The sequence below is a fragment of the Microcaecilia unicolor genome, chromosome 1 (genome assembly GCF_901765095.1).
Source record: "Microcaecilia unicolor chromosome 1, aMicUni1.1, whole genome shotgun sequence".
Lineage (NCBI taxonomy): Eukaryota > Metazoa > Chordata > Amphibia > Gymnophiona > Siphonopidae > Microcaecilia > Microcaecilia unicolor.
This window is the reverse complement of record NC_044031.1, coordinates 506,207,836-506,222,046: the sequence shown is the minus strand read 5'-3', so window position 1 is coordinate 506,222,046 and position 14,211 is coordinate 506,207,836.

The window sequence follows — 14,211 nt, the reverse complement described above, 5'->3', positions numbered from 1 at the left end:
TAGTAGTCTTCTGTTTTATGCAGTGTCTTCTTTCCATTTGATATTTTTTCTCTTACCATGTCCATCATCCTCCTGTGTCCTTATGTGTACTGTCTACCATCTGTAGCCCTGTCCCTATCCTTCAGTATCCCGATCCAGCTCTTAAATTCAACAGTTTTCCCTCCATCCATATCCAGCATTTCTCCTCACTCCCCTCCATCCATGTCCAGCACCGTCCCTCCTTCTCTCCTACCCTTCCATCCAGTGTCATCCCTCTTTCTCTCTCTATCCTTCCACCCATTACCCTCTCCCAATTCTTCTGTCCATTGTCTCCCTCTATCTCGACCCTTTTCCTTTCAGCATGTCCTCTCTCAACCCATCCTTCCAGTGTCTTTCCTCTTTCCCTCCCTACCAGCGTCTTCCCTCATTCTGCCCCCTCCTTCCAGCATTTTTCCTTTTTCTCCCTCCTTTCATCCAGCATTTCTCAGTCTGATCAAAGTTAATCACAAATTCAACCCACTTCAAAATAGCCATAACATTATGTCCAGAGGTCAGCCCAGCACTTCCTGGAGACTAAACCAGGTCTGACTTTACCCCATTTGCTGCACAATTTAGGTGGCAAAGAGTCATGTTTTGATATACTGCCTTCTATGGTACAAACCAAAGCAGTTTACACTTTATTATATGAAAGTACTTAATGTTTTGTACATTACAAAAAACAAAAAACACAGCCTTTCTGCTCTCTTCCCCCTATATGTGACCATCTGGGAATCCCCCCCCCCCCCCCCCTTTTAGCCTTCTGAGTTCATTTCTTGCACAACTGAACTATCAGAATTAAATTGACATGCCCCAGCCTGGTATAGTGCAGAAGTACAAAATTACTTGGCAAATCCAACACACACATCACACCTCTAGGGAACAAGATGGAGCAACCACATCACTAAAAAAAAAAAGCCACCAGAGGGTGGATGAACACAGAAGTCCTTCGCAAACAAAGCCAAGAAAACAAAAAAGTAGGGAAATTGGATGGTCCTTCAGCAAAAAAAAAAAAAAGCCAAGCTTGCTCAGATGGAATATTTGTTGACTGTACATACACTCAAAAACTCCGATCCTGCCCCCCAAAAACCAGAAAGTCGTGTCAGAGGGGCAGTACCTGGCAGAGGATGGCACTGACATAAGAAGAAAAAGAAGCGCGGGGCCGCAGCAGCCTTCAGACATGCGCTGTCGGCTCTGCCGGTCCTCTGCCCCCGGAACGGGAAATTGACGTCAGGGGGCAGAGAACCGGCAGAGCCGACAGCACATGTCTGAAGGCTGCTGCAGCCCCGCGCTTCTTTTTCTTCTTATGCTGGCTGTGGAAAGAAGCGGCGCCGGCGGCAGCAGCAGCAGCAGCGGATCAGCAGCAGATTTCGTCGGGAGTCTAGTGCCAACATGGTAAGCGGGGTAAGCGCGGTGCCCTTGAAGGCAGGTGCCCCCCTGTGGTGCTTTCCCCGCTTACCGTGTTGGCACGGCCCTGGACTCCTTTGCACCCCAGAGGGAATCTAGAGTTACCTTTGTTGGTTTCTCTAAAGGTAATAGTAGTGCTTTTGGGCTGGGCCGTGCTTCTGTTACCAGCTAAGTGGCAGATCTTTCCTCCAAAATGTTCTCCTCGCTTCCACTACCTTTAGGGGTAAATGTTAGGTTCGGATTTTCACGGGTTTCTCCCACTTGAGGCGTCGCCATATCCTGGGGGGATTTCTCGTTGTCTCGTCTCACCGCCACGACTTCTGACAGTTGGATGGGACTTCCACCCAGTCTGCTCTCTGTCTCGGGAACCTGACAATTTGGACTGCGGGGACTAAGTGAAACTTTCCAGGTCGGGACTCCTCTCAAATCCGGGCAGCGGAGCGTTCCTCGATGTAATCGGCATCGCGTAGGCTGTTATCGCTAACTGCCATCGAGTAGGGTCAGCAGAGGGTAAGGAGATACCTCTTCTTACTTTCCCCTTCCTCTTAGGCATAGTGAAACAAGGAAAAGAAAGAACTTAGCATGTCCGATCACGACGCCATCTTGGTCAGCACCCTGTTTCATTCATATTTTTAATGAATATGAATATATACTTTTGCACACTATGATCACTCTAGTATTAAAATTTGTTTTTCCCTTTTGGAAATCTGTGGATCAAGCTACTTATAAAAACTGGTGGAACCTTATATATGCTACTTATAAATATGAAATTTACATTTCTAAGAGGATGCAAAGTTATGTTCATTGCACCAAGAAATGGTCTCCCTTAATGCCATATCATGAGCTATATAAATATGTATCTTTTCCTGTGCGCTATGAACATTTATTGATGTATGCTGTTCATTGTCCTCATGTTCTCTTGTTAACTGTTCATGTATTACTATTGTGAAAATTTCAATACTAAGACTAGAATATTGAAGTTTTTCAAGGCAGCACATAACTGGATAGTAGTGTACCACTATAGAATTTGTCAAAGCTAATTTGCATATTTTTTGACAGGTGGTCATGTCCACTTGGTTTTCAGCCAATCAGAAGTGAAGACATACCCAAGCAATGCCCGCTTTCTGTCCCTTTTGATGACATCACTGTCCAAGCCACACCTATCTCCTACCTCTTGGATGATGTCACTGGATATGATGCCTTGACCCTACACAAGCCCCACCCCTTTTGCATAACCATGCCCCTTATCCTGCCTTATTTACATAGCCTTGCCCCAAACCCTGCCCCTTTGTGCATAGTCCTATCCCAAACCCTGCCCCTTTTAGTGATATCAAGGGAAATGATGTCATAGCCATATCCTTTTTTTCAAGATGGTGGACACCACTGTGTGCATCATGTCACTTCCTGTTTCCACTACTAGCCACCAACTTGGGTGAGGTCATGTGACAAGAAGTGACATCAAGAAAAACCCTGAAATTACCCGCTACAGCTTCAGTGGAATTTAGTCATGCATGCACACTGTAACCTTTTTTTTTCTCACAGGAATAAAAAAAAAGACATTTTTGTTTTCTTTTTCTTATCAATTTTTTTTTCTTTCAAAAGGATACCTTGTGCTTACTTTTTAAAGCTGTTTCTTCATTTTTTTTTCTTACAGGAAAGAAAATAGGCATTTGTTTTCTTTCAGCTGAACTGAGACAGAAAAAATGCCAGGGGGTTTGCCTTTCTAAGAGCCAAGCTGGTTTTCTCTGCAGCCACTTCCCACTGCTTTATGTTTGTGCTTCCACCTCCCCCTTCCTAGTTAGCATCAAAACTTACAGGGAGAATCACAGTTCTAGTGTAAGACAATTGAACTTAAAAAGTTACAGACAAGCCAACTTTTTTTTTCAACGCTTTTATTTTTATTGAAAAATGTGGAATGGCAGAATAAATGCTTTTCTGTAGGTATTAGTTTGCCCCCTCCCCCCACTTTCTTGGCAGTTCAAAAGGAAAAAAATCTAGTGTTTGCTTTTTCACACTGTGTTTGAGATCAATAGGGCCTGTTGCCGCCTCCCTTCCCCTTCCCCTTCCCCCCCCCCAGCTAGCAATAAAACTCACAGTGTAATCTCAGCTCTGCCCCCAAGCTAAACACAAGAAATCCCTGCTCTGTTTTAAAAAGGACTGCCCCTCCTTCTCTCTAGCCATCCACCTCACAGGCCCCCCTCCTTCTCTCTAGTCATCCACCCGCAGCTCCCTCCTCCTTCTTTCTAGCCATCTACCCCACAGATCTCCTCCTTCTCTCTAGCCATCTGCCCCACAGGCCCCCTCCTTCTCTCTAGCCATCTACCACAGAAAGGAAATAGGCATTTGTTTTCTTTCAATAGGATACAATCTGAATGATTTATTTTGCTTTTAGCAGTGTGTTCACCTCAGAAACATTCAAGTTACAGATAAGCAAACCTCTCTCTCTCTGCATCCCCCTCCCAGACCCCCACCGTTTTTTCTCTGTTAGCAAACCCATTTATCATACAGTCATATGAATCTCAGCTCTGAACCTTCCAAAAAAAGCAGGCTCAGTCTCCCTGGTTTCTCACAGCTTTTTCTTTAGCAAAAGCAAACTAAATGCATGGAACCCCAGCTCTGAGCTGTTTTCTTTTTTTCCAGCTAATCCTATGCCCCCTCCCTCTCCCCCCTTATACAGCTCCCCACCAACCCTGTAGCACTAGTGTTGAAATGTGCTTCACCCTCTAAAGTCATGTATAAAAAAAATCCTAAGCAGAATTAACTTAGATCTGGAGGTAGTTGGGAGTTTAGGAGGCATCGCGCCTCTGCTAAGAGCCTGTAGAAAACATAATAAAGCTCTCAATAGAATATAGGTTGATGAATGGCTCAAGGAGCAAGATGCTTAGATCTTACACTGACCTGCTCATGTTCATTTTCAAAGAAACATAACCATAGTTTCAGAAGTGGACGCTCAGTGGCAAGCGGACTTGGTGGATCTGTCAGCTCTGTCTTCTTTTAACCACAGCTGTAAAAACGTACTGACGATTATCGACAAGCTATCAAAATATGCTTGGGCTGTGTGTCTAAAAACAAAAACCAGTCAAGAAAAGGCTGAAGCCTTTGATAAGATATTTAGTTTGGGTCACACATCTAAAAAAAAAATGCATAAGGGTAAATGCATAAATGCTACTGAAAAGAAAAGGAATCTGTTACTTTGTGACCAACAATGATGTAAAAGCAGCTGTGGTAGAGAGATTTAACCATACACTAAAGTATAAAATGTGGCTATGTAGCTATAATAGGAGTTTTCACAGAACCATAAGGGGTAGATCTATCAATGTGACGCCTCTAAATTCTCTGCAGGTCTTGAAAATGATCTATCATGTAAGTCTGTCGAAAAAAAGTGTTTTTCAAAAGGAGTACAAACAGATGTGGACCGATGAGATATTTATAATCATGGATGTGTTAATTAGAGGGCAGAAGCCTGTTTACAAAATACATGATTACGACGGGAAGCCATGGAAGGTTCTTTTTACCCCAAAGAACTATTAAAAATCAACCCTTACACTGAAAGCGTCCACTGTATTGAAAATGTTTTAGAAGTAAAAGGAAGGGGTCAGAACAAAAAATGTCTAATGAAATGGAGAGGGTGGGCTGAGAAATTTAACAATTGGGTACCAGCCAGCAAGGTACAAGACATCTAAGGGTGCGCATGAGAACCAACATGGTCGATGAAGCGTTCTACATTACAGTCCCTAGCAACGCCTCTGCAGACATATTCCCGCAAAACACCCATTCTAATTTTACAGTATGTTTAGCAAGATCTCTGGATCTACAAGGCTCTTGGGAAGTGGGTTTGGCAGAAATACAATACCCACACACATGGGACAACGTTACAAAAGACCAATTTTACATCTTGATGGTGTATGGCTTACCGGATGAAACATTTGTAGTACGGAGAGGTTATTACTTGAGTTTGGAAAGTTTAACAGAGATTATGAATGATGACATCGGCATTTGCTAAGATAAGCAACCCCTGTTAATCTCTTATGACCCTGTCAGGCGTAGAACCATCATGAGAAATACACGAGCACCGACGTTCATTCGAGCAGACAAAGAATTAATGATCATTTTAGGGTTAGAATCTAATGCTTTTACTAGCAGTGTGAGCTTGCCCGCTGACATCACAACTGTTTTAACACCTTGTACCTCTATACAGATATCGTGGAGCATCAGTTAGTTGTGGATCATTTTGTACCGCTGTTGCGTTGCGTACCAGTTAAAGGGAAAAGTAACACGTTTGTCACCTTCACATATAATAAACCCCATTATGTCCCTGTGAACAAGAACCACATTGATACCAATGCCTTTGAAATAAAGATGGATCAAAACAGGCACAACTCATTTTGCTACGGGAAGGTGATCCTTGAGTGCCACTTGCGACCTCAGAAAGCAAATATTTTAATATGGAAAGGATTAAAATTTACGGCAACCCAGCGGTGTACAGAAATTATTATGTAGCTCAGGCTAGTCATGGGCTTCTGGGCTTTTATGTATCACCCGTTATATATGGAGTGGGGATCGGCTGTGTGTTTCGTATTCTGTTTAGAAAAGCACTACTGTTACTGAGAAGGAGCTTTGAGATTGTTAAACTGCACGTGAAAAGCACTGCTAAAAACATAACCAAGGATGTGATGGGTCATGTTACTACGGTCATTGTGAATAACATGAACAATGCTGAGCAGACCGGATCAGGACTAGCAGTCGTGCGAAAAGCCCTTGAAAGAGAGGAGGGCAGACACTTTTAGAAGCCCCTTAAAAGAAAGAAACCAAACTGGGTAGAGTCTCAGAAGCCTAAGCATAAGACTAAGAAGAGGGGCAATGCTATAGAGCCGGAAGATATATTTTGAGAAAAAAATCATGGCTTTTGTGCACGATGACTCGGAAGAATGTGTTAAATCAGAACTGGACCTCTTTCAATTGTCACCCACACAAGCCAGTGGAAATACTGCCTTTATCAGCCTTATCAGAAACCGCACTGCTTGACTTGTACATAGCCAGTCACGGTGAAGATTATTTGGATTTGAACAATACTTTGTTGTATCTGACCTGTAAAATCATGAATGAAGATGGAATGAATATCGCAGGGGTGGCCAAAGTGGCACTAGTAAATTATCTGATAGTCTCCCTCTTCAGCCAGCTGGACGTCATAATCGGAGACAAACTCATCAGTCAAAGCAACAACTGCTACCATTATAGAGTCCTCATACAACTGCTTCTCAATTATGGTGAAGGACCCCTCAAAACACAGTTTACGAAAGGTCTATTTTAAAAAGACTCAGCCAGGAGCCATGAGTTGATGGACCCTGGTGGTCGCAATGTTGGTTTCAACAAAAGGGCTCACTTTACAGCCGGTAGCCAGAAGGTAGAATTACTGGGCCACTTACACAGCGATCTGTTTTTCCAAGAAAAACTTCTGATCAATGGAGTAGAAGTTAAGATAAAACTGACAAGAAGTAAACATGCCTTCTATGTAATGAGCGGGGATACTGACAAACACTACAAAGTACAAATCCTGTCCGTATCGTTGTTCGTAAAGAGAGTAAAAGTGTCACTGGGAGTATGATTGGGTCATGCTGAAGCACTGTTGAAGTCCAACGACAAGTATGCCATTGATTGCATGGGGCTGAATGTATTTAGCATACCTTCCGGTGCACACATTACCAACCAGGAAAACCTCTTTCTGGGTCAGTTGCCTAAACTCATCATCCTGGGGTTTGTGGACAATGATGCTTATAGCGAATCCTACGGTAAAAATCCTTTAAATTTTCAACATTACAATATCAACTTTGTTGCACTGTATGTGGATGGTGAACAAGTGCTTGGAAAGCCTTTTCAACCGAACTTTGAACACGGTCATTGCGTGAGAGAATACATTCAGCTGGTACAAGAGACCATTACACATATGAAAGATAGCGCTTTAAAGATCCACCGTACTGAGTTTTACAGAGGTTATACTTTGCTAGATTTTTGATCTGTCATCTAAACAGGAATGCACAGATCACTATTTCTTGATCAAAACCAGTAATCTGCGCACAGATATCCGTTTTGCGAATACTCTGCCCAGTACCATAAACATGATCATCTATGGGGTGTTTGACAATGTAAGAGAAGTTAATCAGTGAAGAAATGTCCTGTTTGATTACATGTAAAACAATGAACACAGTACATATTTATCATTTGTTGAAGGAGGTCCTGTACACCGCAGAATCATTTTTAGATGTTTTACCCAACGATTGGTTACTCAGGCAGCGCTTACCGCAGAGACTTTTAGCATTAGTGGTAAATACCCACCCACACGACCAGCCCCATCAGCACTAGTTAGCCATCTACCTGTATCAAAATGGCCTCGGCAATTTTTTTGGTTCTTACTGACACCCCCCTAAACGTTTATTGTTTCTTAGCAGTATTATGGACGTTTTACAGAAGCACTGTGAAACTACTGTGTAACAGATGGCTACAACAGGTGGCACGAAAATGGATTCAGAAGGCCTCTCAATTTCAATTTAATACTGGTGACTGTCCATAATAAATATTTCAAAGTGAAAGAAAGGTAATAATATTGTTCAATTCTGGTTATATATTTTTCTTCCCTTAATTCCCAAGCAAGTAGGAGCAGCAACTGTGCAGCCTAATAATGCCACAGAATATTTAGAATTACCCATCCCCCTAAGTCCTGACTACACCATAGAATCTTCTGAATAGGCATAGGGGGCCTTCCCTCTCAAATAAAATTGTAAAATTCCCATTGTATCCCTTGCAATATCCCATTAGGCACTTGTATTGGGAAAGTCTGAAACAAAAACAACAAGCGAGACAAAATGCTAATTTTAAGAACTGAAATTCTCTCCTACCAAGAAAACCAATAACCCTTCCAATGGCTCAAATCTAATTTAACCTGATGAATTATTTTTTGCTAGCTATATTGATGTGGAGGGGCATTTTCGAAAGAATGTCCAAATTAGAATAGAGATGTCCAGCTCATAACATCCAAAATGGACAGCCATCTCACATGTATTTTCCAACAGGAAATATGTCAGGATATCCTGCTTGAAAATACGTGAGATGAAAGTCCGTGTGCTGAGGACATCCAGCATGAACAACCATTTTACAAACTGGAACGCCCAACATATGAACAGCAAAAAAGCAGGGATAAGGACTGTCTGGAAGCATTCTTAGAAGAATGGTCACACAGGCATCCTAGTAGAGTAGAGGGGCAGCCTAATGGTTAATGTAGTGGACTTTAAACCAAGGGACCCAGGTTTAATTCCCACTTTAACTCTTTTATTTTATATAAGAAGAGCAGTTTTCCAAAACTCACTCAGTCCATTTTTTGTCAGTTTTGAGCTATGTGATTAATTTTAATTCATCAAGATTCATTTGCTATAGCTTATTCCTCTGCCAAACCTCCAGGAATGCATGACTTTTGGATGAACAAATGAATCGCATAGCTCAAACTGACAAAAAATGGACTGAGTGAGTTTTGGAAAAGTGCTCTTCAATTGTGAGCACTCCAGGAACAGAAAAATATCTACTGTAGCTGATGTACACCACTTCAATAGTCCTCAGGTTTGCAGGTGGCTTATATATTTAGGTACAGCAGGTATTTTTTGTTTCTGTAGATCTCACAAAAAAAAACCCACAAACAAGAGTTAAGAAAGGTTTTGAACTTGAGCCCCTTTGTTTAAGGTCCATTGCACTAACCACTAGGCTACTCCTCAGACTTGTTTTCTGTTTTGCTAAGAATGTCCATGTGAAGAAACAGTGTGTTTTAAGCCTATAAAATGTATTAGGTATTTTCCTGTTTTAATTATGTCCTGAAGTGTATTTCTCCTATTTGGCCAGCTGGTGATGTTTTTTTTTTTTTTTGCTGTAAAGCTGGTATAGAGAACTGAATGTACTTTTTCTTTAACACAAGCAGGAAGCAAGCAGCATTATACTTTCAAAACTTGTTGACTGGGCTCTGATTGGCCTGGAGTTTGAAATTACCCAGCAGTTGTTGCTGGCTGTTGATTCAGTCTTAGCCCAGTAGAAAAGACAGATAGATGGTAGAGGCTATTATTAAAAACAAAATTACAGAGCACATCCAAGGACATGGATTACTGAGACTGAGTCAGCACGGCTTTTGTTTGGGGAAATCTTGCCTGACCAATTTACTTCAATTCTTTGAAGGAGTAAATAAACATGTGGACAAAGGGGAGCCGGTTGATATTGTGTATCTGGATTTTCAAAAGGCGTTTGACAAGGTACCTCATGAAAGTCTACAGAGGAAATTGGAGGGTCATAGGATAGGAGGAAAAGTCCTATAGTGGATTAAAAACTGGTTGAAGGATAGGAAACAGAGAGTGGGGTTAAATGGGCAGTATTCACAATGGAGAAGGGTAGTTAGTGGGGTTCCTCAGGGGTCTGTGCTAGGACCGCTGCTTTTTAATATATTCATAAATGATTTAGAGATGGGAGTAACTAGTAAGGTAATTAAATTTGCTGATGACATAAAGTTATTCAAAGTCGTTAACTCACGACAGGATTGTGAAAAATTACAGAAGGACCTTACGAGACTGGGAGACTGGGCGTCTAGATGGCAGATGACGTTTAATGTGAGCAAGTGCAAGGTGATGCATGTGGGAAAAAAGAACCCAAATTATAACTACGTCATGCAAGGTTCCACATTAGGAGTTACGGACCAAGAAAGGGATCTGGGTGTCGTCGTCGATAATACACTGAAACCTTCTGCTCAGTGTGCTGCTGCGGCTCGGAAAGCGAATAGAATGTTGGGTATTATTAGGAAAGGTATGGAAAACAGGTGTGAGGATGTTATAATGCCATTATATCGCTCCATGGTGCGACCGCACCTTGAGTATTGTGTTCAATTCTGGTCGCTGCATCTCAAGAAAGATATAGTGGAATTGAAAAAGGTGCAGCGAAGGGCGACTAAAATGATAGCGGGGATGGGACGACTTCCCTATGAAGAAAGACTAAGGAGGCTAGGGATTTTCAGCTTGGAGAAGAGACGGCTGAGGGGAGACATGATAGAGGTATATAAAATAATGAGTGGAGTGGAACAGGTGGATGTGAAGCGTCTGTTCACGCTTTCCAAAAATACTAGGACTAGGGGGCATGCGATGAAACTACAGTGTAGTAAATTTAAAACAAATCGGAAAAAATTCTTCTTCACCCAACGCGTAATTAAACTCTGGAATTCGTTGCCGGAGAATGTGGTGAAGGCGGTTAGCTTGGCAGAGTTTAAAAAGGGGTTAGACGGTTTCCTAAAGGACAAGTCCATAAACCGCTACTAAATGGACTTGGGAAAAATCCACAATTCCAGGAATAACATGTATAGAATGTTTGTATGTTTGGGAAGCTTGCCAGGTGCTCTTGGCCTGGATTGGCCGCTGTCGTGGACAGGATGCTGGGCTCGATGGACCCTTGGTCTTTTCCCAGTGTGGCATTACTTATGTACTTATGTAGATCTCTTTGCAAGGCTCTGTGAACAGATATGTGTCCTGATCTTCCCAGGTACTGTTTAGACAATATGCAAAAGTTTATTTAGTTTTCTAATTGATCCATGTTTTCAGTTACCTGTTATTGTTTGCTGTTTGCACTTTTTTTTGTTGTTGTTGTTCTTCATCCCAGTGTGACAGTAAACCTGTTTAGTTTGTTGACTCTGCCTGTCTGGACTGATAAAGAATCCTGGTGGTTTGTGTGTTGGGTTTGTGAGTGCTTTCTGGGAACTGTGGGACCACTGGGAGTGTGGCCCCAGTAACTTAGAAATCACTGGGGATAATTTGAGAGCGGGCGACTCGCCCAGAGGCGGTTGGGACCCAGCCAGTGGGTGGAGGGTGCTAGTGTAGAGCACAAGTGGCAGGTGCAGGCAGACCTGAGCTGTGCTGGAGATAGACCCTCTAAGTAGCTTAGGGTAGCCCCAGGCAGGTGACTAGGCACTTCATGACAGTCCATAATACCTAAAACTGTCATAAAGCCTGGTATCCCATGTCATTTTCACTTTCAGGGGAGAGGGTGTGGGACAGCAACCATTGGGGGATTAAGGAGGTGTCATGCCTTAATCCCTCTATTGGTCAGCTGCTCAACCAGAACATCTTTTTGTACCTGGATGCAACTGAAACAGGTCTAACTAGGGTGTCCTTCTTTTTAGGCCTGGATGTTTCTTCCCATTTTGGCCAGCTGGTGATGTTTCTTTGCTGTAAAGCTGTTGGACGTCCTGATTTTGGGCCCTCCCTAGTCCCACCCACAACATGTCCCCTTGCTATTTGAACATAATGCAGTGTTAGACATTTCTTTTCTGTCTTTGCAAAATTGGGATTTGAACATTTCAAGCACATGGATGTCCATTTGGGCATTTTGAGACGTCTATATGCTTTGAAAGTAAGCTCCGTAGTGTTGTAAGGTTTTAGGCAGAAAGACTCCCAAATAGCAAATATATTTCTGGGGTATCCTAAATGGGAACAATTGCTCCAAGAGGAGGGCTTCCTCATCAGTACTGGTGATAATTCCCAAAAGCTCAGTTTTATCCATATTGACCTTAAATATGGCTAGCTGACTATGGCCCTGCAGCTCAGAAAGAACAGTCGGGAGTGTCAACCTCAGCTTCTGAGTATACAAAACAATGTCATTTGCAAATAGAGCAACCTTATGCTCCCTTCCTCCACCTTTATACCCCACATATCCAGGTTCTCCTTAATTTGGACAGACATGGGATCTATGGATAAAGCAAACAATAATGTGGACAATGGGCACCTCTGTCTGGCTCCACTTCCAATTGGGAAGGGATCCACATGCCCCCTATTAATATGTATGCGAGCTACTGGGTTCACATACATTGCCTGAACCGAGGTATAAAAATTATTTCTTTGTCCTACCTTTTTTATTATTGCTTAAAGGAAAGCCCAGCCCACCCTATCAAATGATTTTTCAGCATCTGTAGCTAAAAATACCACTTCTTCCTGGTTGTGCTAGGCCCCCCACATAAGATGCAGAGTGTGTCTTACATTATCCCTAACCTGTCTCATGGAAATAAATCCCAATTTGATCAATATGTATAATCTCAGGCATCACTGTCTATAGGAGCCAACTTTTCAAAATTATTGGGGGTGCTAAGCCCAGTGGAAATAACTCTTCCCTGAACACATAAAAGGAAATTCTCAATATTGGGATTGCTCAAGCACCCACAGCACTCACAGAGTCAGCTCCTATGTCACTGTGGCTAATCTATCTGCTAATATTTTAGCTATAATCTTAATATCCAGATTTAGCAGGGAGATTGGTCTATAGCACCTGCAGAAGACCAGGTCTTTTCTAGGTTTCAACAGTACTGATATATACCTGCCTCCTGCAACAAAGGAGGGAGGGGGAGATTTTCAAGAAAACTATTTCCAATTCTTCTCAATCAAGATTACACTTTTCTCGCAAGTCTGTTAGAAAATGTTCCTGTGCACCTGTCTAATCCTGGGGCCTTCTCGCTTTTTACATTTTTTTATTACCCCCTCTATTTCCACTAGGGAAATTGGTGCCTTCAACCTTGCTTGAGCTTCATCAGAAAACCTAGGCAGCTGAATAGTATCTAAGAATTGTTCTGTTTCTGAAGAGGTGACTGGTTCTTCTTGTTGGTAAAGTTCTTTATAGAACTCCAAGAACTGTGACTGAATTTCTTTGTCTATATAGAATAATCTGTCTCCCTTACTTTTAAATTTTTTTGAATGTTTTGCACCACACTCTTTGCTCTTTAAGTATCATGCTAGCATTGTGCCTGACTTATTGCCAAATTCAAAACATTTTTGCCGAACTTGCATCCTTTGGAAATCCACCTCAGTCACCTGAAAAGTCTAAAGTTGGAACGAACCTGCTGAAGCTCTCTTAGCACCTTCGAGTCATGGGAAACTGTATATTGCCATTCTAAGCATATAAGGTGCCTTCAAAAATATAAAGAACTGTGACTTTTCCATCTCTTTTTGCAAGTCCCCCATTTAATAAGGAACATCCTTACCATTGCTTTAAGAGCGTCCCAAAAGGTACATCTAGTAGCGCTATAGAAATGATTAGTAACAGTAGTAGTAACTTCTCCTGTATCATGTCTCTATGGTCAACTGAACTTACCTATAAATCTTTTCATCCCTTCATCCTTCTCTCTGTGAGCCTAACCTTCAATGTGAACGAGAATTCAAAAAAGTCCTGGTGCTATTTTTCCAACTCTCCTGTAACAAGGAGGTGCACAAATCTTAAACCACTGCTGAGCAGTCTTTAAAGGCATCAGTTTCAGGTATACCTTCAAATTTTAAATTGCAAAAACGGGATCCATTCTCAAGATCCTCTATCTGATCCTGAAGCTGCTACAAATCGACCGTTTCTTTCTTTAAACCAGCTTGTATGGCTTTAACATCTTGAGTCAGTGCACCCATGTGTTCTTCAGTGTGGTCTGTGCGGCACCCGATGTCCCGCATCTCTGATCTAATTTCTCCCAAAGCAGTTTGCATATCAGCTCAAACTGCTGCCATTTCAGCTTTGAATTCTTTAAACTCATTTAAAATATCTTGTTCTGTAACCTTGCTGTCACTTTCATTCATCATCGCATTATCATTATCTTCTGATTGTAAGGGTTCTGGCGCCATCTTCTTCCTCTCTTCCAGGTTACCTCCACAGTCAACTCACTGCTGCTCTCCTCCATCCACTGTATATTTGCATTTCTGCAAATTTTTATAGGTCAACATTGCCTGTATTGTTCGCTGAAATGTTCTA